The sequence below is a fragment of the Cyanistes caeruleus genome, chromosome 1, assembly GCF_971803275.1.
Source record: "Cyanistes caeruleus chromosome 1, bCyaCae1.hap1.1, whole genome shotgun sequence".
Classification (NCBI taxonomy): Eukaryota; Metazoa; Chordata; class Aves; order Passeriformes; family Paridae; genus Cyanistes; species Cyanistes caeruleus.
The window spans coordinates 108,038,768-108,061,451 of NC_141701.1; the positions used below are offsets into that span (position 1 = coordinate 108,038,768).

Sequence of the window (22,684 nt, forward strand, 5' to 3'; positions counted from 1 at the left end):
AGGGCGGCAGTGAGGGACGGGGGGCGGCGGTGAGGGACGAGGAGCGGCGGTGAGGGACGGGGGGCGGCGGTGAGGGACGGGGGGCGGCGGTGAGGGACGGGGGGCGGCGATGAGGGGCCGCGCGCTCCGCCAGATAACGGCCGCGGACGTGCGCGGTAAAGGGGAAAAGGTACGAGAGCCGGGCCTGTGTGCGGGTGTGGAACCGGCGGGGAAGGGTGGGGGAACGACAGCTGTACCTGTGCTGGGACATAGACACAGCGGGAAAGGAGGGAAGCGAACGCCGTTCCTGCGCCGGGGATGTGCCCGGCGGGAAAGGAGGGGAACGACAGCCGTACCTGTGCGCGGGGGGTGCACCCGGCGGAAAAGGATAGGAACGACAGCCGTAGTGCACCGCGGGATAGACCACCGGCACGCCGCCGCCATCAACCGAACCGGCGGAGCCCCGCCCCCGGGACGGAGTCTCCCATGCCCCGGTGACAGTGTCCGGACGGGACACTGGTCCCTGCGCGCCACAAAATACAAGCGAGCGGGAAAGGCACCGGCTCAGCAGGCAAGGTGACTCCGGGAACCGGAGAGTTTTGCTCTCCTCTGTTTCAGCTGGAACACACCGCCAGGTCCCACCGGGTTGCCTCCCCGGCACCCCCCCGCACCCTACTCAGATGGTCGCTACCCCACGCCCGTTTCCAGGAGACGGCGCCGGACGCCGGAAGCAGAGCGGAGCCCCATTGGGCTGAGGGGCGGCTACGTCAGGGCGAGACCACCGGGCAGGGGGCGGGGGGTTCCCGGATGTTGGCGTGAGGGGTGCCGGAGGCTGGCGGGTCGGGCGGGGGAGGTCCGGCTGCTGCCGGCAGCCCGTGTTGGTGGGGCTGCTTTATGCAACCTTCACAGTCAAAACGGCAGTAGCGTCCTCAGCCCTGCCACGGCCTTCTGCAGGCGCCGAATTGAGGGACACTTTTCTTGTGGCAAAACTTAGCCCTTGAAACAAACGTTTTCTATGTTTAAGAGTAACGTGGAGTTTTCACTTGTTTTTTCATCCTATGGGCTTCTGGTTTTCTTCTTCATTCTTTTCTTGTCTGGTTTTGGTTTTGTAAGGCCCTTGAAAAAATCTCTTTTCTTTTGGGCAACATCAGGAACTGCGGTGAAAGGACAAGGGCCTTCAAACTGAAAGAAATGTAGATTGGATTAGATATTAGGGGAAAAAAATCTTTGCTGTGAGGGTGGTGAGGCACCGTCACAGGTTGTCCAAAGAAGCTGGACATGTCCCATCCCTGGAATTGTTCAAGGCCGGGTTGGATGGGCTTTGAGCAGCCTGATATAGTGAAAGGCTGGGCACGGGAGGAGGTTGGAACTATATGGTCTTGAGGTCCCTTCCAACTCAAACCATCTGTGATTCTAACAAAACATTTAAAAACATTTGCTCTAGAGCAAGCTGTAAAGAATTCTATTTTTTTCTCATTGTATCATCTTTATCTTGACCCCCTAATAGGCTTGAACCCAGCGATCCATTTCAACGAATATTCATAAAAGAAGTAGTACGCTTAAAGGAAGAATTCAATGCTTCTTCTAGGCAGCATGACAACAGATGGTCAGGAGTTTTACTCCCACTCTTGAGAAGACTTCAGTATGACTTTAAACCCCTGTAATACTGAAAGGGGGGGGGGGGGGGGGGACCCAAACCCCTATTTATTGTTGACAAAAAACTGAACACGAGCCAGCAGTGTGGGCTGGCAGCCTGCAAAGCCAGACATATCCTGGACTGCATCTAAAGGAGTGTGGCCAGCAGGGTGAGGGAGGAAATTCCATCCCTGTACTTTGCTTTGGTGAGACCCTACCTGGAGTGCTGCATCCAGCTCTGGTGCCTCCAAAATAAGAAGGATATGGAAGTGTTGGAGCAAGTCCAGGGAAGGCCACGAAGTGAAAAGGGAACTGGAACACCTCCCCTATGAAGACAGGCTGAGAAAATTTGTGCTCTGTCCCATTTTACACTGTAAGTTTTCAGTAACTGCAGAGGTGACTTGTAATTATCAGTGAAGCTACAGCTTTGAAGCTGCATGAGTAAGATAATTTTTCCATTCTTTTTTTAATGTAAATGAGTAGTTGACTAGATATAAATAAACCAAATGCGTAACTAGACATCACTGTGTATTAATAAGCACAAGAAAAGTATGCTTTGAAGAGGGATTTATTTAGATTTCAGAAAAACCCGTATTTTATTTTTATCTGTGGTTGTGATAAGAATGACTGATACAAAGAAGAAGGAATAGAGCATTAGCTCAGTTGCACACAAGTCCTGGAAGAAGTTCAATGCCACATCTTAGAATAAGTCACAATTTCATTGTCCCTGTCCAAGAAGATAAAACTAAGCCACAGTAACTATCAAGTTACTGTCTTTTCTTCCAGATTTCTCATGTTTCGCCCTGTATATGCTTTCTGTTAAATTAGTCCAGATTAAGGGTTTTTTTATGCAAAGGGGTTAAATACCCCATTTTGGGGGAGTGAGATTATATGAACTTTAACATAAATGAAGTCTGTTGAAATCTTCATATACTAGTGGCAATAGAGTGAGAGAAACACACTAAAAAAAAATTTCAGTAACAATTGAACCAAAGGTTTATAGCTTTTGAAATTATGTGTCTCCATGATAATTTTTCAGTATAATTAAAGGCAGACATAGGGAGACATGTTGACTTATACCACCTTTTTTCCCAATCCCTCCTTATAAGGAGCTATGGGCACTTTTTTATTGTTGATATACATTTCATTACATCTTAACTTCTGTGTGCACAGTTTCAATATAGTCCAGATGGGGAATTTTCCCTTTGATTTGGTGTAAGAACAGAGGATTCTCTCTTCAAACATATTTCTTCAGGTGTGAGACTTATCTTGCAGAAATAAAGTATTACAAATACATATCAGGGCTGTAATTATAAGACTCTTATCTTTGGCCTCTTACTTACTGTTTCAGTCTATTATTCCTTTATCCAGTTACTGAACATGACTTCAAGCATTGTACTCAACTGCAATGAAATTTTCTGTGGGAATATTTTCAACATTCAAGAACGGAATGCAAACTATTCTCTGTTCTGTTTGCACCATTTCAATACTCCTAGCAATCTGTGCAGCAAACTCAGGCTTGCTATTTGCCTGGTTATTAGACGGGACAGTCAGATGTAATCAAATTCTTGTTCTCAAATAAATATATGATCTAATTTAAGACAAACTGAGATCTCGTGATTGCAAGCACATAGTTCAGGCATGCTTAAACACTTCACTGCTCTACCCTCAATGGCTACTGCATAAGCCTCTGACATTTTGCCTGGATCTCAAAAGTCTGACCAGTAGCCTATAATTTTAAGGTGTGTTTTCATGTTTTGTAAAATGTGTTCTTCAGTCTGCTCTAATGCCTGTTGAAAATGCTGCACTGTTCTGTTTTATTTTGCCATATGTACTAACTTCTCTTTTTTGTCCTTTTTAAATTTTTTTTCCAGATATCATGATTACTCATGCTCTATCCCATCTTGTTAGTACATGGTGTTTATTTCTATTCCAGACTGACCCCATTCTCAAGAGAATTTCTATTCTCGGCATCTAGGGTATGATGATTCAGTGGCTCAAATAAAATACTCTTATGTATTCCATTTGCCTTGACAGTACTGTCATTCCTGGGAAGTGCACAGAGCCACTTTTCTGGTGTTTGACCTTTTTGTCAGAATGGTGGACATGGGCACATCTTTATTTTGTGCTTTTTATTTTCAGATTATTTTTCAACATCCTCTGGAAACCGGCACATATTTTCATTGTTTGAGTGCAACTTTATTCTTCTTAATTTTTGTCTTTCTGTGGTAACATTAATATGTGATTATCATATTATCATTTTGATATTATGATGTTATGATTTTGTCACCTTGGTTTTCTGGTACGACTCTGTTGTACTTACTGGTCCATGTCAAATTCATTAAATAAATTCAAATGTTACTGTTTTAGTATCATATATTTCTGATATTTGGAAATAGCAATGACTTTTCAAATTCTTAGGTGCTTCCTGGGATTCTTGCTTGAAAATTTGTTTTCTCAAATAAAGAGTTGTCCTCTACACTTGAAACATTATTGCAAAACAGTTTGTGTTTTGTTTCACTGGTGAGGCAACAAAATTACTAGTGGTTTCTTGTGTGATAATAATGCTCCAAATCTCACCTCACTGTATCAACTTGCAAGGTCACCAGTACTACATGGGTGCCATGTTTGTGTTTCCTCTTCCTCTATTACGGTCTCAATGCTTTCCATATGTCTAAGGTTGGAAAGAGATGTGGTGAAACATGCTGAAAATTTTAATACTCTCTGAATTAATACCTTTAAAGAATGTCATATTACAGATTGTTTTTACTGTCCCCAAATAATTTGATTTCCCTGGGAAATCAACAACTGCTCTGTATATGATACTGTAGTCAGGACCAACTTCCTTTTTGTTTGATTGTTTGTTTGTATTAACTGCTAAGGAGATGGGGTTAATTCTAATGGATTACCACAATTTCTGCCAGGCATTTCTCATATTACATTCCTGAGTATAGTCAGCTCTGATACTGGCTTTGTGAGCCTGGCTGGCAGAGTTGATACTTTTCTGCTGTAAGATTCACTACTAACAGCATTCTCAACACCTAAACCTACTTGCTGGCTTGCTATGATGATGACTGTCTTGCTGAGACAGGGAAGCTGAATAGGCCTTGCCAATATTTTGCTTTTTCAGTGACTACCATTCTGTTTATGTAATTTTGAGATTATGTAATAATATCTCATTTTGTGCATATTTCAATTTTCAAACTATTCCTTATTCTAATGCAATAGATAGTATGTGAAGCGTGCTATGTTTGTTGAATTATTTGCATCTGTTCTAGGTATAACATGGCAGAAGAACATTCTGTTTTCTTCAATTACATTGCACTACATTACATTACAGCAGTTTGTACTCACACAAGAGTCATGCTTCTGTATCACATATACAAATTCACTGTTTCAGCAGCAAGCAGTGCTGCTTATGTTGCATATTCTGAAGATTCAGACTGTATATTCAGATATATTTTGCTTTCTGATTAAAATTCACAATGATAGAAGTATTATCATCATTCCATGGTGTAATTTTCATTTGACTTTGCTTGATTACATGGGTTTTTTCCTGTTCTTGCAAAATGCATGCCTGGCACATTTATCATTATCCAGCTATCTTGCATTTAATTTCCTCTTTGTTTGTGTATTTGACTTCACTTATAATGCTAATCTGAGCTTTACAAACTATTCCAACTTGCATCTCATTAATGCAAAATATGTGCAAAACCCCATCCTCTGCGTCACTGCCTCCATTACTTTTTTTTCTCAGACTGTAAGAGCTGAACTAATGCTTCTTTTGCCATAATTATTATTTGTGATCCACTATGCAGGAATTTTTTTTTATGAGTTTTCTCCTTAAAATCTTTTCCTCTTCATTTTATTTCCCTCCTCGGGTTGTGTTTATGCTTTAGCTAGTCTATGAAGTTACTCATTTTTATTTAGTCTCTCATTTTCCACGTGTTCTTGCTCAAATCAGCATCAGCTCTCCTTAGGTCACAGCCATAATAACATTTTGAGCCAATTCCATAATTTAGTACTGCTCCTGAAAGATGCAGCTCCTTCACAGGTAAGAAATTTCCAGCAGAGATGCAGTTGAAGAAGGGGAAGGCATTGGTACTGCCTGATGCTAGCTGAAAGAAGCACAAAGCTCTGAACCAGAAAAGCTTTTCTGCTGATTTGACTCTTCCAGCAAAGATAGCATTGCATAATGTCTTGTAAAACAAAAAAAATAAATAAACAAAAAGCCCCCTTTGAAACAAACAAAACCCACAAATATCAACTGAGAAAAAATCAACCAGAAGTACTTATATTTTTTATTTTCACGTGCTCAGTGAAACAACTTGCAAGAATCTGTGTTTTGATATTCAGTTAAAAACAGTGACAGCTTTATAAAAATCATCATTTAAATGAGAAACGATGTTGTACAGGCAGTGTTATGCAGACACTTCATAGATCTTTTCAAAGGATTTGTAGCATTACTTAGTACTCATATAAAAGTGTGAGAAAGGGGCCAGTAACACCAGGTACCAGCAGGAAGAACAAAAAAACACTTTCTTCTTAACTCCATGATATAGCTATTCAGAAACACAGGGTACGTTTTAGAGATTTTTTTTTATTTTCTCTCTCCAAACACTTGTTAATGTCTTCTGGAATTAGTTTGTTCTCTGAGATTAAAATCGTTCCCCCCACAATCACAGCTGCAATTGGAGTCTTCAGCTGGCAAACTAATCAGAGATTTCTTAAACTGGTTTCAAATGCTCTTAAAGCTTTTATTGTATTCTTTGTTTGCTTTACAGGGCCTAGAAAGGAGGTTCTATGGACAGCAAATGGTGAGGAATACAAGAAAAAGAACAGCATGTTCACTGAAAAGTACATTTGAAAGATGCTGTATTTTAGCAGGGTGGATATAAAGTCTATTCTAGAGATGTAATCAAGGGAACAGAATCGAGAATGAATATGAAACTATCATATGATGATAATATATATGATAAAATGAAGAAGAGAGAGGAAATGGAAAAGATAATGAAAACAGAAAGAGAGCAGAGAAATCTAGGAAACTTTTTGCAAGTATTTGGTTACCATGTCAATTACCAGATTTGGAATTATTAGATGGATAAATTTAGCTGGTGATAGAAATGCAGTGGAGTATGCTTACGTGTACTATAGCACTACACAACCAAAAAATCATCAGGAGGATTTGGCACAGCACCACCAAACAATTGCTACCATGTCATATGACCAGTGTGCACATGCACACCTTTCATGCAAGGGCCTGGCAATACCAAAGCACCAAGTTCTCTTTCCTACGTACTGTGTTTGGGTGTAAACAGTGCATGTCATTGCCATTTCTCCCACTGTGAAGGACTTCTGCTCACTTTAACAAGAGTCTTTTCAGTCTCAGCAGTACATCTCAAATCCTTGTTCCTTACAGACGTGACAGGTCAATTGGTTCCTCTCAATAAGAAACCTACAACCATGCACACTTGTTTCTCGCTGTTGGTGTGGATATTCACTTTTCTACTTCCTGGTTTTCCCTCTGCCTTCTCCTTTTTTTTTCCCCCTCAGCATTTGATTTTTTTTCCTGGGCTGGATTCCAAGGTGCTTCTGTTCTGTGTCTTCCTCTGTTTTTCTGGAACTGAAAGCTCTTTTTTTTTTTTTTTTTTTTTACCCCTCTGCTTCTCATTTATAGTGTGGTGTACAGTGCAGAGCAAACTCTTGTTCCTCAAAATTACTTCTCCTTCGCTGTACAGACCATTAGTCCTCACTGCTGCTTCAGCCTTATGTTACACATTATAACAAGTTCCCAGCTGCTGCTTTGGGGCTCCATCCACCTTTTGCAACCTCCCAGTCTTGTTTCCTTTCTTGTGCAACCTCTGTCATTCATCTGACTTCATTGTTAGCTGTTTCAGTATTAATCAGAAAACAACACTTTTTTAAAGCCTCCTGATTTAGCTTGCTCACTGGCAAGGGTCACACGTATTCAAGACCAGGCACAAAGGGAGCAATGGGAGAACTCAGATAAGGGTGAGAAGTGGAAGGCACCAACCTTTTTAGTGATACTGTGCTGTTAGACTTCTTAGCAGTAACATGAACTTTCTATTTTAGGGAGGATTTAGATGAGACTACTGAGATGATTTAAGAGCACAAGGTTACCATAGAGGTGGGCCCCTCTCCTTCCAGACTAATGGTTTAAACTCATCTTTTGTGCTCCTGATATTTCTATGATGTTAAGGTCAGTCAGTTCAGTTCACTAACAGGGCAGAAAACCGACAAGGAAAAAATACAGTTAGTTCTGTGTGAGATTAGTAAACTGAGTCACCCACTGAGGAATCCTAAGCAGCAGAGCCAGCCCTTGGGAAAACCAGGAGTGCCTGGCTCCTCCACAGGAGAAGTGGGGAGAGCAGCGTGCTCCTGTTGGCAGCAGCACCAAGCTTTTAGGTTGACTCACATTCCCCATTTAAATCACTAGCAGGTGATTTGATCTGTAGGCACGCCTGTTCGGACGGCGGCTGCCTAAGAATCCTGTTGCACTTGCAATATTTCTCCTCTCTTTTCTGTCACCCAAAAGCATACATCCCCATCTGGGGTTCTCTGTTTTCATCTGTGAAGGGTTGGATGGTTTCTTTTTATGGGTTATTCGGGGTCAAGCCCTGAATTCATTTACACTCTCTGGAGGTTATTCCACGCTTCTGGAATCCTGTCACCACCAGCAAGACTGCAACTTTCTTTTTTTTTTTTTTTTTTTTTTTTGTCTTACCAGCTGTAACCTTGAATGCAATTCAATTCCTCTCTTGCCGGCAGACAAAAACAATCAAGCCTTCCTCCAATAAATAGTTCTGTGACCTGCAGATATATGAACTCCTGTTTTGTTCTTTTTTTTTCTTTACTAATTATTACATTTATCACAGGATAAGTTTGGAAGGGACCTCTGGATGTCCGCCCCACCCTGAGCTAGAGCAGTTTGCACAGGAACGCATCCAGAAGGGTTTTGAATGTCGTCAGAGGGCAACTCCACACCCTCCCCAGGCAGCCTCTTCCAGTGCTCTGCCACCCTCAGTGTAAAGAACTTCCTCATGTTGAGGTGAAACTTCTTGTGTCTATGGTCACTGCTCCTTGTCCTGTCGCGGGACACCACCAAAAAGAGTGGAAAAGAACTTGGACTTGAGACTTTTCTCTGTATATGGAACATTCATAGCAGATCTTTTCCTTTGAGGATTTTCTGGTGTTTAATACATCCTGTAATCATTCTTGCCCTCTCAGCCCAGGTCGCTTGTGCGTGTCCCGGGAGCTGTGGGAGCAGTGCCGGGCAGCGCTGCCCGTTGCCGCGCTCGGGCTGCTCCTCACGGCGGCAAACATCCCGCCGCGGCCATCGTTCCCGCTGGCCCAGCCCGGCCCGCGGCAGGGGGCCGGTTGCCGGGCGACGCTCGGCCCCTCCTCCGCGGCAGGGCTGGGCCATGAGGTAATGGCCTCCGGGGGGCGGGAAAGAGAGCGCTGCGGCTACCGAGCCAGCGGCCGCCGAGGTGGCCGCCGGCGGCGTTCTGTGCCTCCCGCCCCTTCCTGCTGCCCCGCCGGCGGCGGGCGGCGCCGCAGCCCCCGAGGTGTCCGCGCCGCTCCGCCTCCTGAGGAGGCTGCGCGGCCGCAGGAGCCCGGCGCCCGGCAGCGGCGGCGGAGAGCTCCCGGCAGCTGCCGCACGTGCGCTGCCGCCCGGCCGGAGGGGTTCGCAGCGGTCCCCGGGCGCCGCTGGAGAGCGGGGAGCTGGAGCGGCGGCGGCCTGGCAGGAGAGACCCGGGAGGAGGAGGGCACATGAGGCGCCGGCAGGAGGAGGGAGAAGCAGCAGCAGCCAGCCGGCCACTGCAGCCCCTGCGCTCTGCCCGCCCCGCTCGCCGCGGCCTCTCAGCGGCGCGGGCAGGGGGCGAGCCGTGAGGGGGGAAGCAGCCCGGAGGTGGCCGCCGCCGGCAGCGAGGCTCCCCCGGCCCGCGGGGGCGCCTCCGCCCGCGCCCCGCCGCCCGGGGGGCCCGGAGCGGGGTGAGTGCGGCGCAGGGTGCGGGGGGACGGTGCGGGGGGACAGTGCGGCGCGGGCGGGGATGTGCGCCGGTCCCGCTCGGCCCCAGGTGAGAGAGCGGGTGCGGGGGGCGCCTGCGGGGGCCGCGGTGCGCGGGCGAGGCCTGCAGCGCTCGCCGGGCAGCGGAACGGGGGCTGAGCAAGGTGCAGCCGCTCTTCCTTCTCCTCGGGCCCCTCGACCTTCACAGCCGGCTGGCTCGGGGGCGGCGCTGCGCCTGGCTCTGCTGCCTGTGCTCTTTTGTCCCTTCCATCCCCTTAAAGGAAAGAAGCACATGAGTGGAATTGCGTACCGAAGGTCAAGAATCGCTCGCAGAGTTGTGACTCTCCATTATTTACTGCTGAACTGCTGGTGTTCTCACATACTAGGGCCTCTGCATGCAGAAGTAGCTTTCCAGCCATCGCAGGGGGACCTGCAAATTCTGAGTCGATTTCTTCAGCGTTGAGGATTATGGATAGCTTTTGGCAGTATTCTGCTTTTTAAAATTGCTAAAATACTACATTATGGTTTTTAGCAAGTTTGAGATCTTGGTGCCTCTTTTGGTTTGCATCTGAGTGTTTTGAAACTTCATCTATAGGTGAGGTTTTTTTCAGGTAAAATTAGGCAAGAGTTAGGAAATTTCCAAAGAAATGGAACATCTGTTATAGAGTGGGAGCTACGGTTCATGTTCTTCCTCTCTCTGACTTCAGGAGAAGTCTCTGTGCAGACACTTTTTTCTGCCTTGAAATCTGTAACCTTATTTGAACCTTTCAGTCCGCTGAGATTAAGTCGTGGGTGTAATGGTTTTTGCAATCAGGAAAACAACAATAAAAAAAAAAAGCAAACAACAACAACTAAAAAAAAATAAAACCAAGCCAAACAACAGTTATGATGACCAATTTGCCATATGTGCCTGTTTTGCTGCTGGTGTGTACACAGTTGCATGTACTGTTTGTAGCGCGCTGGCTTCTGCCTGTGCTGGAATTACTCTGGGTTTAAACATGCCGGTTCTTTTGGAGTTACCAGAAGAAGCCTGGAGGGGAGGGAGTGTTGTCTCCAAGCCCAGGTACTGTGCCTTCTCTGAGGCACTGTAACCTATTTTAACTGAGTCAGAGCAAACTCTGATGACAATAAGAAAATTATATTAAGCCCATTAAGGTTACTTCTGTTTTTCAATGAGCATAATTGCAAGGGAGGAAAACAACGATGGTAAAAATCCTAATGGAAAGCAAGCTTTTAATGTGATTCAGCTTTTAATGTGAACTACTGACTGAAGACCAGACAGCTGTATGAACAGACAGAATAGAAAGAATTTAAATTTCTGTTGAAGTAAAACAAAAGTTTCAGTCAATTGCATGAATGAGATCCCACTTGTCAGTAGATTGAACTGCATGATGGATGACAGTAGTGGAAAGAAGTAGGATCTCTGGGTCTAGTGCAAAAGAATCCCATACCAGACCAAAATCATCTGTTCATCTTTTATTCGGTTAGGAACAAAAAATTCATACTGGAACCTGTTCTAGAGCACTGGGCTCAACAGAATGTCAAGGAAGCATTAATGTTATTAGGCACATGCATTTATATATGTGGTGCCCTAGGTTTGATATGTGGGTGCTTAAAATCTCAGTGAAATATCCAGCTGCTGTAGCAGTCTCTGAACATCTGACAGGTTTAATCCAGAGTCCTGACTAATGAGGCAGGGCCAGGATGTGATGCACAAGTTTTGCCATGGATATTAATGGATGTTAACTTGGCACTCTAACAGTTTATGGTACACAGGTGAGAGCTGGTGGGAGTAAGTGAACTTGCACATACCAGAGAGCAAGATCAGGTTGGAAGGATTTGCCTGGAACTGATGGGAACTCCCGTTGTTCCTCTCTGCTGCAGCGCATGCCTGAGCTACTTGCTGCTTCACACGTTCTGTCTCCTGGAACAGATTACCAGCTGCTTTTGTAGAAGTGATTTGATCCTAATCTTTCAGTGTGCTCTAAGGATTTTATTTATTCCTTAGCCAATCTGCTTTGGGGTAGAATAATGAGATTAGTATTGCAGAAATTAGTGCAGGTTAAATACTTTTGTTTTAAATGTGTACTCGATCAATATTATTTTTTCTTACTGTTATTGCCACTGAAAAGGAAAAATGCTAAAACTTCCCACTCTGTCTGCTGTGATAGACTGCAAACTGAATGCAAGATACTTTTTTTTTATTTTATTGATAGCTCTGTAGAAAGGATTCTCAGAATGAGTGCTACTGAGGCAGTGTATGAGTTACATTTGTTTGGAGTACATTTCTTCCCTAAATCTTTAAAATTTTGTTGATTTCCAGAGATAGGGTGGTTTAGTGCTCTTACTGCCAGAACCAGAAATAACACTTATAGGACATAATTTGTTAGGGGTTGTTTGGATGTTGTATGTTTTAAGTGATACTCAAGGTTGATGGTTTCAATTTGCAGAGAATTGTGTATTCTTTGTTTAAAATGTTGAATCATATAGCTTTCCCTCTGCCTCAGTTAAAATGAGTACCTGCTCTAGTAAGTTTCCAATACTGGGTACTTAATTGGTGTATCTTTGAATAACCCTGTTTTAACTCTTACAAAACTGTCATTTGACTTCACACACTACTTATTTCCCAATACTTCCATATTAATGCAAGAACAGCCAAACCGGTAGAACTGGTCTGTATTACTGGCAGTCGTGATAACCACAATATGGAAATAGGAGCTGTGCTTTTGCCTGTTGGTCAGAAAAATATTGTTGATAGCTAGACTTTTACAACTACTTCTGTTTTTATTTTTGAGCTATTCCTTTTCTCCAGATGTACCTGCCAGTTCTGCCTCTGTAAGAAGCTTAGTGTTGTCACCAAGACCAACATTAAAGGATGTTTACATGCTTAAATTGCATGTAAAATGACTAAAGGCATACTGGCATCATCCCCTGTGATGCCCATGTTCCTTGATTCTGCTGGGAGTGAGATTGTCACTTGTGTTCTTCAGAAAGGCTGTGAAAAGGAACAAATTCTGGTTAGTGACTGCACACCAAGTGGATTTCAGAGTTATTGTAAAGTCATAGTAAGTAGGAGAACTACTTTCTAGTCACTAAATGACAGTGATGGCATGTCAGTTGTAGGCAGCTGTTACTGTATGAAGCTGTGTAAGGTTGGAACTGTGAAACTGGTGTGTGGTCTGCAGTGTCTCTGCTGTTAAGGTATGTGTCCCTGGTCATGTATGTATCATTAGAACTCCACAGGCAATACCACTGACACCTTGGAATGCTGCACCTGTATGGAGGGCTCAATTTTGTGTATTCAGTTGTGGGATCAGTGCTACTGGAGAGATAAAAATCTTGAGAATGAACTTCCTGTTAACATAGGCCTTCCAAGATACCAGTTGGTGTCTGATTCAAAGCCTTCCTGCTTACTCTGTGGTTTGACTGAGATAGCTGTGAGTTTACAAGCACTTTTATTTTACTTTGTAGTGAATAGCATGATGTTTCCTAAGTAAGTTTCAGGAATTCACTGATACTATTCTTTGTTTAAAACTGTCCTCTATTTGAACTTTGAATCATCAATACTTCTGTTTTTATTGGAGCCTATTGATTACGGTGCAAAAAGTCCTGCCATATAGTCATCCTGCTTATGGTTGACCAGCTAAGAGGCTTATTGATAGCACAAACAGATTAGCTCAGAGATAATTCTTAGATTCAATTATGTTGGCAGATTTGCTTTAGTTAAATCAGTGAGTGGCTGTACTGGAGTTGATTCTTTACCTTGTCTTTCAGCTTCTTTAGGATTGTCTAACCTTGTTTTGCATTGGATGCTGAAAACCCAAATGAGACTGCTGCTCTATAATTATCATATTTTCTTGTGTGAGCATTGGGGGGTTTTTTTTGGTAATGATACTGACAGATTACAATGTTAGAGCCCTGTTGGTTTTGCTTGTGTGTATAGCAGAAGTTCAGAACATTGCAGCAGAGTATTAGAAAGAAGGAAGGAAATGTGGGAAGAGCTTGGTTTAAAGGCCCTTGCAAAGTTTCATTATTGGCTTGTTTTGACATTAGACCATGCTGCTGCCCAGAAGAGCAAATTTTCCCATGGCTGTGTATTCCCTCTTCTATCCCCTTCCGTATTATGGTGCTTGGAATTGAGTCCTTGATGCAGGCAAGAGATGTTTTTAATGTTTATTTTCAGATTGACTGTCCTGGACAGCTGAGCAGCTGTTAGCAGGGAGCAAAGGAAGCAATAGTAGTAAGTGGATGGGACTTTTGTCCCATAGAGGATAGTCTCTAGTGAATATGAGCTGATTTTGAAACTGCTGCACTCCAAGCTCTAATATAACCAAGACTAGTTGTGTGTTGGTAGATGAGATGCTGAGGCTGACAATAACTTGCTGCATATTTTTGTGCTTATGGCATGTTCTTGGCTCTGAGCACCTGTATGAACAGAAGGAAGAAATACTGAGCTCCGTAGAAAGGTTGCTTCTTTGGTGGATCACAGCGTGGTTAAGATTGGAAGGGATTTCTGGAGGTCGTCAGGTCCAACATGCCTGCTCAACCAGGGTCGTCCTAGAGCACTTGGCACAGGTCTGTGTCATGACAGTATCTGAATATCTCCAAGGCTGGAGACTCCATTGCCTCCCTGAGCAACCTCCGTCAGTGCCTGGTCATTCTCAAAGGGAAAAAATGTTCCTGGATGTTCAGAGGGAACTGCTTGTGTTTCAGTCTGTGCCCATCACTGTGATCCTGTCACTGGGAACCACTGAAAGAGTCTGGCTCTGTCCTCCCTCCCTGCAGGTATTTATACCCATTGAGGAGATCTCACTGAACCTTCTTATCTCCAGTTATCAGTCACAGCCCTCTCAGCCTCTCCTCATAGGAGAAATGCTCTGATCTTCTTTCTCTTAGTGGCCAGTCACTGTCCTTTCTCCAGTATGTTCATCTTTTTCTTGTAGTGGACAACCCAGAACAGTACTGGACACAGTACCCTAGGTGCAGCCCCACCAGTGCGAACTAGAGGGGAGGGATCACCTCTCATCTAGTTTCCCAATTAAAGCCCCTGCTCTGCTATGTAATAATTCCATGCTTCAAACAGAACACAGAAAAACTGCTCATCATTCATTTTCAATGAAGTTTAATGCTGAGATGACTTGTTCCATTTTTTAACAGAAACCAAAGGTTAGGAAAATGTTCATACAGTGGAAACTTTTATAGCCTAGAGAGGAAGAATGAAAACTATGGATACACTGAATTAGTTACATGTGCCTCTTAGAAGAGCTTCGTTGACTAGTGCAAACTGGAATCAGTGAGTACATTTTTGCATTGTATGTTCATGTAAAGTCTAAATTTCATCTTTTTAAAGGCAGCTGCTGGTAATGTCATATTGGAATCTAATTTCAAGCAAATCAGGACCCTGGATGAATTATGGTCCGACAACAGCCCCAATTTGGTGTTCTAGGGGGACTGAAGTGCAGTCTTGTTTCAAGAGAGGGGTATTTTTTAAAAAAAATCTCATCAGTGTCTGCTATGGGAAATGAAAACTTTTACTGTCCTCTAATGTTTATGTAAGTGGAGCTTGTGTTACTAACAACATTGCCTGTCCCAGAAAGCCTAATTTCACTATCAGATACTGCACAGTTGCATACTTCACAGGGGAGCAGCAGACATTCCTCTGCAGTAAGCAGAAACCTTGCAGTTCAAATCTGTGAAAACCTATTGCCACAGTGAAACCTGTAAAATTAGCAGAATTGGAAGGCATTGGAACAATATCAAAATCCTTAGACTGTCCTTTAAACCTGTTTAAAATGGAATTTTTTTCTCTGCAGCTATGTCTGCTCATAGTAGCTATTTCTGAGGAGGTACTAAGTGCTGTTGATGTGGAAATTTATGAGGTGGAAATCAATCTTTCTTTAAATGTGTGTTTTTGCAATAGATCTTCTGCTGTAGTCACAAATGACAGTGCTGTCAGAAAGTAATTGTGGGCTTCTGTTGTGTTCAGGTAATAACTGCAGTAATGATCACTTTCAGGTATTTATGGAGGGGGTAGAGACCAGGATTAACTAAAAATATTACCTTCTTGGAGCCTTTGAATTCTGCAAACCTGCATGTATGAAGGTCATATTAAGATCAGTCCTTTATGCCTGTATTTCCTGAAGGTCATGTACTGTTGTCAGGTGGTAAATGAGCATTTTGTGGCTTGACCCCCCAGTGAGTTGTGACTGACCTGAGAGCCATGTTTCCTATATAAGGAAATCTCAACTGAAAAAGCTTTGTCTGATTGTCTGAAATGTTTGTAACCTTTGGTTACTCTTGTATTTGCTCATGAGAATTTTACCCTGTAGAGGCTTTCTCAAAAACTGTGGTTTTGCAGGACATCAAAAGCCATTAGAATGAAAAGGCTGAGAAAAGTTAAATATTGTGTTTATCTGGCTGAGTCCTTTGTCCCAAGGTCCAGAGAGGCGTGTACTGTCAAACTATTGGATGTATGTTTTGCTACCTTTTCTTTTTCTTTCTGCAGAAGACATTGATTTCTCCATGACATTCACTTGTACTGCTTTTATCTACTAAATGTGGTTTTGTTTAGGAACTGTTGTACTTCAGGCAAATGCAACTTTCCTAAATGCTCTGCCCTTTAACATTGCAAGAGCTTCAAAATACTCTGTGTGAACTTTTAATGAACTGAGTTTGTTTCAGCATTCATGAATCACAAAAATCAGTCTTCTCTTACTTTGCAATGGATGAAGGGGGGCAGCAAGATCAAAACATCTGAGGTAATTCAGGGGGTCATGCCAGTACTAGAATTAAATCCAGTTCTTGTGAATCTCTGTTAAAGGCTATCAGTCTCTTGGGGTCAGTGGATTGGCACATTCTGTAGCTATTTAGGGCCTGACAGGGTATGTGAAACAGGCAGCAGCCTCAGTAGACATATGTGCTACACCTGCACTTTTTTTTCCTACATTACTAAGGTTGATAGTGTGCATTACTAATTCTCTTACAAAAGAAAAATTCCAGGTGGCCCAAAAGACTTTCCCTGAGGAGTGTACAACTTGCTCAAGTAATCTGAGTGCCTTTTACAGAAGTTAAACACATGTCTGGTAGATGGGTTGTACAGAATAAGATGGTGCTACTTCTGCAGTAGTTATTTTAGTAAAATAGGTGGACAGTTAAGCTGACAATGGGATATTTCTATGAAAAAGATCAGTGTTTGAAATGAGAGCCTGGTTTTCACAGGCTGGTAACAGAGCACTTCCAAGATATGCAGTTATCTCACTTTGCTCACTGATGAATGTTCAAGGTAAGTCAGTCTCAGTTTCTTAAGCCTGACTTACTAACATCCACCCTCCAAGAGTAAACACTGCACTCATTTTGTACTGTTTATCAGCTTTCAAAGGACACCTGCTGTATGTTGACATAAAGGAAGAAAATTGTAGGGTTTTCTCATTGATGTCCCTCTGTACTATTATACTGAATAGCAGGAAAGAGAGGGGGGGAAATATGATTCTTGACTTGGAAAAAAGGACAATAACCTTTTTTGTTTTGTTCATGGGGGTATTACTGTCTTTAAAAATATAAATATAGATAGCTTTTATGGAGTGAGTAATGTATTAAATCAAGAAATGTTTGTATGTAAAGGCAAAGATCATAACCAAGTGTAATTTGAAGACAGTAAACATAGAATTAACAGTTTACAGTGGTTATCTAAGTAATGAAGAGCTGCTCAGCCCTGGTGGAAAAGGCAGATAGATGTCACTGTATGTTGAGTGTAGATCCTGAATGTGAGAATGGATTTCTTAAATACAGTGTACAATATTTTATTATGATCTTATTTCACTCTTAAAGGAATATTTAGAGTCTTATTCTTGCTCCCAAATGGTTGTTGAATAGACCTGATGACAGGAAATTTATCATACTTATAGGACTTTAAATGATATACACAGAGAAGCTCTGGATGCCCTGTTCCTGGAAGTGATCAAGGCCCAGTTGGATGGGGCTTTGAGCAACCTGATCTAGTGAAAAACATTCCCACCCATTGCTGGGGTTTGGACTTGCTGAATTTTAAGATCCCTTTCAACCCAAAATATAGCCATGAATTGTGACTCTGAATGTTCTGGGGTTTTTATCAAAAAGTAGTGTGAAGTGCGTTATGTTGATCTATGTGAATATTTACAGTAAGAATTAAGAACTGAAGTCAATTTCTTATAATTGTTAAAGCTGATGCTTCTTTAAAAAAGTTTCATATGACTTGTCAATTGGTCTTTAGACAGAGGTTTCAGTTCAGGTAGACAAAGCTGTGCTTTTAAATAGTCCTTATTGTTCATCACAGTTAATTTTTTAATTTTAAAAAACCTTGGGATTGAAGCTGATCTTTCTTCCTTTCTACTAGCTAATAATGTATTATTTTTTTGATTTTTAAATCTAGCAGATTTAAGATTAAGAGCTGCTCTTCCAGTAGGTATGAATTCAACAAGAAAGACGTTTCTTGGCTCTTCTGTTGCCAGTCAGCTTGTCAGCATCAGTTTCGCATGGCGGTGGGATTCATCTGGGAAACCAAACGTCATCTTTTTTTGCTGTTAAGTCTTGGGTTGATTGACATTGTGTAGGATCTGTAAATTCTTTCTCTGTGCATTCACCTTGTGGTGTCCCTCAGCCCTGTGGTGTCATGATTAAGCACACACAGCAGTTAGTGCACTGATGGTTTTGAGTCCCACCAGGGACTGCTATTTTCATGGCAATGAAGCTTGGAAAGATGCATTGCAACACCAGTATTTGAAAACCCACACAACTGAAGGCAGCCCAGTGCCTGTGAGTGATTTGACACTCCCATCCCCTTGGCTTAACCTTTCCAACCAGGTTGCATTCCTGATCACATTGATATGGAGTGGTAGAAGCACTGATGCCTCTGTCAGGAAAAAGGAGCAATAGGGATATATGGCTTCAGGGTAAGTGTGCAGTAGGGTGATATCGTGCTTTCAGGACAGCCTACACTAATATTAGCTAGAGGTGCCTGAAGGCTGTGTTTCTGTAACCAGATTAGCCTGGGCTCACAGTTTGCCAGCTCTGCTAGGATCAGTCCTACCTTGTCCTACCAGCTGTGTGTTGTACCCCTTCATTCACACATCTTCCTACTGACTGTTAGCCCCTGGGAAATAAGCCAGGGAGGGAAATGGAAAAACATGGCTTGAAAATTTGGTTAGATTTCCTTAGTTTTAGTTTTATTGCTAGCTTGTCTTTCTTAGGGAGTTAGATGAATGGTGGAGATGGCAGAAAGGCAACATGAAGGAATGTGTAGGCAAAGCCAGTTAGTGTTTAGTTTGCTTTAGGTGTATAATACCACTCCTTATAGTCAAACTGTGGGCATTATGTTATATAGGTCTCTTTAAAAATAAGAGTTAATTAAGTTATGTAGGTCTCTTTAAGAATAAAAGTTAATGCCATCAAAATGGAATGATTTGTCAGTTATGTGGGAGTTTTTGTTTTGTGGTTTGTTGGGGTATTTTTGTTTTGGATTTTTTTGTTTGTTTTCTTTTTTAATAAAAGAAAGCCACCAACATAATTTTAGTAGTCTTGGTTAGCAGATTTGCACTGGGAAGATTGACTAGCCTGTCCTGTCTCTCTTATCTTTTAAATTAGCACTAATTAGTTTGTCAAGAAGGCTTAGAGGAAATTACTAAATGCACCTAGGAGCAAGCGCCTATTGTTTTGATCCTATGACCAGCAGGAATAACTTGAAGATAAAACATGATATAATATTGCAGTGGGAGAAATGAGTAAGAGGAAATAGGAGGGGCTGCATAGTCAGGAAAATGATCAGTTAACATGACTTGCTATAGCAGATGTAAAACTGTGTTCTTTGTTCCTCAGATCTTTCCCTGGAAAAGGTAAGCAAGGAGTTATGTGGGCAATAAAAGTTTTTTGTGTGTTTTTTTGTTTTTGTTTTTTTTTTTTTAATTTAATGAACCCTTAGACTGAACAGCTATAAAATACTTATTTCAAACTTCAGATATTGGGAAGTATGAACAGAGCTTCAGCCTGTTATGGCTCTGATGGGAATCCTACAACAGATAATTACTCTTCTGAGTGGGAACTAGTTGTTCCTGATTGCCCTGATATCTAACTGTTGTTTGTGATAGAAGTCCTGTAATCCAGCAGTGTGCCAGCTGGGAACTGAGTATATGTGAAGGTGAAGAATGGATTTTGGGAGGGACTGCTTTGGGCACTTCATTGTTCCCTACTATAGTCCATTACCACCAAAGAAATGAAAGGAATTAGGGATCTCAGAATATTAAGGCATAGTTTTTCTTTAAGGGAGGGAAGACATTTGATAGCATCTTTTATGCATTCTGACATTTTGGCTAATCTACTTTTTCTCCCTGTTTTTATTTGTTTCTTTTTGTTTCTTTTTTTGACCATACTTTTTCTCTGGCTTTGTTTTGAATGTCAGTTGTTACAGACTTTCCTTTATCTCCTTATTTAAAAGAGCTCCTACAGAGAAATTCACAAGCCTTTTTTTTTTTTTTTTCCCCCTTTGCATATAAATTCTTATGTAAGATTTAAGTTTTAAAAGAAAGCTGAAACCCAGATAACTATTTTATAAGTTTCTTTTCTATCTTTTCACAAAAGAGACCAAAAAGTTTTTGTGGTGACCAAAAGAAGTTGTGCTACCTAACTGCATTACGTAAAACCTTCATGAAGTGCCTGCTAAAACTGACTTAAAAAAAAGCATTTCTGAAGAAGTGGATTAAGTAACATTTTGGAGAATAGATTTTAATAGAATTTGGAAACTGGGGTATTTACAGATGTAAATGCCTGTCAATTTTGAGAAACAGAATATGGCCCTGTATCTCAGGAATGATTCCTTGAGTAAAGTCCAGGTCATGAAGATGTGAATTATTGGTTATAAAGGGGTTGGTTGCATTTTGTGTCTTGAGGGTTATCTTTGCTCTTTGGGAAATAATTGCAGAAGACGACAAAATGAGTGTAGATTAAGCATAGTTTGCCACTTACACTCTGTAGTGCCAAACCCAGACTTGAGTCACAAGGGTTAAAGAGGTTGTTACTTGTTTCTTTATGTGTGAAGATCCCTCTTACCCTGCCTGAAGTGAAAAAATGTGGAGAAGGAGAAAGGAGTACTATTGGGTGGGTGGGTGTGTTTTGAGGGCGAGGGAGTGGAATTTGGAAGGATCTATTACATGACAGGACATGATGTTTGATCCAAATGGCCAATATTTTGTCTTGGAAGTCTATATTGACCTCTGGGCTTCTTGGTTTTTAATTAAAAACAAAACAAAAAAGCCCAGTATGAGATACAGTAGGGTGACCTGGCTAAGTATAGGTAGTACATACAGTATACCAGCTGTGGAGGTTAAGAGTGGAATCCTTGACGGAGTCTGGAATTCTGGACACCTCAAATGTGTCTCTGAATTACTGTCTCCTGGATCTTGCGTGCTGCAGTTTAGGGACCATGTCAAAATGTCAGCAGCTGCTTCCACATTTGTAGTGTTGACAATATGACCTTCAGGTTAAGAGATCTCTGCTGACGTGAGCTGCACCCAGTGTATGTTTGTTTTACTCTATTTGGAGCTTTCCTAGTTGCATACTTCCAAATGACCACAAAGCAAATCAGAGCATGAAATAACTGTCTTTTGCACTTGCAAGAGGCTCTTCTAATACTTTAGCACTGATGCTTCCACTTTTTTATTGAGCCCTGGGGTATAATACTTTGTGGTAAAGCACATGTGCAGCTTAAATGAGAAGAAGGTAGGAAAGGAACAAATGTATTTCTTGGCAACACTGTCTTTGAATTAGTTAACATTTGTATCTGGAAGGGTGGGTTTGCAAGTGGAGGAGTTTGATGGGAAGTGTTTTAAACAGGAGGGCAATTTAGTCTCTCAACCTGTCTCCGCGCAGTGCTGGTAAATGCAGCTGAGCATAGTGATGCTGCCTTGGGTTTTTTGTCCAGGTTTTGCTTCTTGTATGCAGATCATGTTCAAGTCAGGACAAAGTTGCAGTAATGTGAGTGTGCTATTTGCTTCTGTTAACTCTTTTTAACCTGTCACTTCTTTATCTAAAATGATAGCTGGTGTGAATCAAACTGTAATTCTGAATATTAAGGCTGTTTCAAGTAGGGATCTGTTTCATTAATCAAGTTTAGTTGTGGCTTGGAAGGCCTCTGGTCTACTTCATAACTGCACTGCGATCTGATGTTATCTGTGAGCTTTGTGATGAGTTTATCATGTTAGAACAGCTCCACCATCCACCCCTGATTTTGGGCAGACTGTGTGCAGCATTACTGTCAGAGACATATTTCCAGAGAGATGGGAATCAGGCCAGGCAGGAATTATTACAGGTTGTGGTAACTGTATCTATCAATGACTGCACTTTGCAATTATACAATGTTTGCATTGTGTCGGTCTTTGTCCTATGACAGACATATTTATCTTGCACCCCAGCCTGTAGCTTCCTGAATAGAAAAACACAAGTTTTGTCAGGACAGCTGCTTAATAAAGGCACACGTTGAAATACTCAGGAAGAGAAAACGGTGTTCTGGGAAAATTACAAGTTACTGAGAGGAAGGACATAGCATGCAGATGGGCTAGAAAGCATGCAGGTTACGATTCCTGGCCTTTTCCTTATCAGTAGCCTGATCTTATGAGTAAAGCAAGGCTGAGCACCTGGAAACTTTATGCAGATATAATTGCATTGGCTGCAATAGTGCAGATAGGCAGGGTCAATCTCTTTGAAGTGTGGAAGTAATAACCCACTTATAAAGACTCCTTGTCTGTACCTGCTTTCTGTCACAGAAGACTTGTAGCTACAGCATATAGCACCAGAAGTAAGGGAGTGAAAAAATTTGGCTTGTAGCAAGTGAGGAGTCAAAATCTGGAGACAGCAGTAGGTATGTGCCTGCTCCAAGCCAGCAGTTTGGGATGGCTTACACAGGAGAACTTTGTTAGTTCTGCAGATTGTTTTGCCTCTGAGAGATTATGCTTTTATTGTGAACAGTGGCCCCTTTCTGCCAAGTTGAAGGACATCATGTGTCTTATGTGTGGCTAC

General features: G+C 42.2%; 1 protein-coding gene and 1 long non-coding RNA gene across 2 annotated transcripts in view; both read left to right on the forward strand.

Annotated features, from left to right (window-relative positions):
* Window positions 1-791: 791 nt before the first annotated feature.
* LOC111943529 (uncharacterized) lies at window positions 792-4,102 on the forward strand. Its single transcript, XR_002870933.2, has 3 exons — window positions 792-1,004; window positions 1,487-1,987; window positions 3,489-4,102. It is a non-coding gene; the product is annotated as an uncharacterized LOC111943529 (long non-coding RNA).
* A 5,390-nt stretch (window positions 4,103-9,492) lies between these two features.
* Window positions 9,493-22,684, forward strand: part of TRAK1 (trafficking kinesin protein 1) — a 122,395-nt gene continuing 109,203 nt past the window's right edge. The window contains exon 1 of the mRNA XM_086848674.1: window positions 9,493-9,627. The gene's annotated coding sequence lies outside the window, so the exon portion shown is untranslated. The remainder of the gene's footprint in view (window positions 9,628-22,684) is intronic.